The sequence below is a fragment of the Coenobita brevimanus genome, chromosome 69 (genome assembly GCF_032717465.1).
Source record: "Coenobita brevimanus isolate Jiangsu-jjx chromosome 69, ASM3271746v2, whole genome shotgun sequence".
Classification (NCBI taxonomy): domain Eukaryota; kingdom Metazoa; phylum Arthropoda; class Malacostraca; order Decapoda; family Coenobitidae; genus Coenobita; species Coenobita brevimanus.
In genome coordinates, this window is record NC_137022.1 from 22,145,973 (window position 1) to 22,147,116 (window position 1,144).

General features: G+C 44.4%; 1 pseudogene; it reads right to left on the reverse strand.

Annotated features, from left to right (window-relative positions):
* Positions 1–315: 315 nt before the first annotated feature.
* Positions 316–432, reverse strand: LOC145406253 (5S ribosomal RNA; annotated as a pseudogene).
* Between the last annotated feature and the right edge of the window lie 712 nt (positions 433–1,144).

Genomic DNA, 1,144 nt, shown 5'->3' on the forward strand with positions numbered 1-1,144 from the left:
GAGATTCTCAATTATGGTGAAACGAGGGCATATAATATGACTTTGATATCATAGTGCATTTTTCATAATGAATCATCCGTAATGCGATATTTGGGGAGCGTGACCCCCAAAACGATTCTTGGGGGTGCAGCCACCTCACCAAAATAGAAACGATCAGATTTGGGGGGAAGTGAGCACATGGATTTTAATGAAGTTCATTCATTCATTCATTGCCAGACGCCATGTATCCCAGATAGGGTGGTCAAGGGCTTAGAGTTAATTGTTTTTACAGGGAGGGGCACTAATCCTCCACCAACCCCACTTGACATGTAGGGCTGCCAACAGCATCTGGTGTTCCCAGGCGGTCACCCATCCAAGTACTAACCAGACCCAACGTTGCTTAACTTCGCTGATCGGACGGGAAGCGGTGTTCTCAACGTGGTATTCATCATACATAATGGAGGATTGATTGTGCCGTTTCTGTGTTTCCTCTGAATGCACAAGAAGAAACAGCATAGGCCAATCTACTTTATTATAACCTTCAGAAAGCAGAAGACACCTTAGATAGCCACAGACACCCCAGCCGTATCCGCGACTCCAGCCCATTCCAAAAAGTGTCCTTTGTCTTTGGACACACCCGTTAGATACGCAGCACACATTCCCTCCCACCCCTCCCTACACACACCTCAGACACACCCTAAGATTCTCCGGATGCACACCAGACACACCATAGATACAACCAACCTGTAACATCCCCCATAAGGCCAGCACTGCTGTGGATGTGACAAAATTCCATTGAAGTGAAAGTGTGACGCTCATAACTCTACGGTTGTAATTTGCCAGATTTCAGCATTCAAAACTTACAGACTCGGTGAAACAGGTAGGGACACACTTCAGATTTGGCCGCTCCTTTGGATGTGGCCAAAATTGTTTACAGGCCTTCCCGATGTTAAATGGCAGTTTCCAGTAATCTAGATGTTTAATTAATTTAATTTTCATCTACAAAATTCCAAAGCGTGTGTATTTTGCACGCCTCATCAGTTGCAGGACCCCAGTCAGCAATTGAAAGCATCATTAGGCAGTAAGTACATCTTTGATTCTATATAATACTGGTTGTCTCATAGTAGTAAATCAACTTTCCACGTAAACGCTTAGGTTAACATGT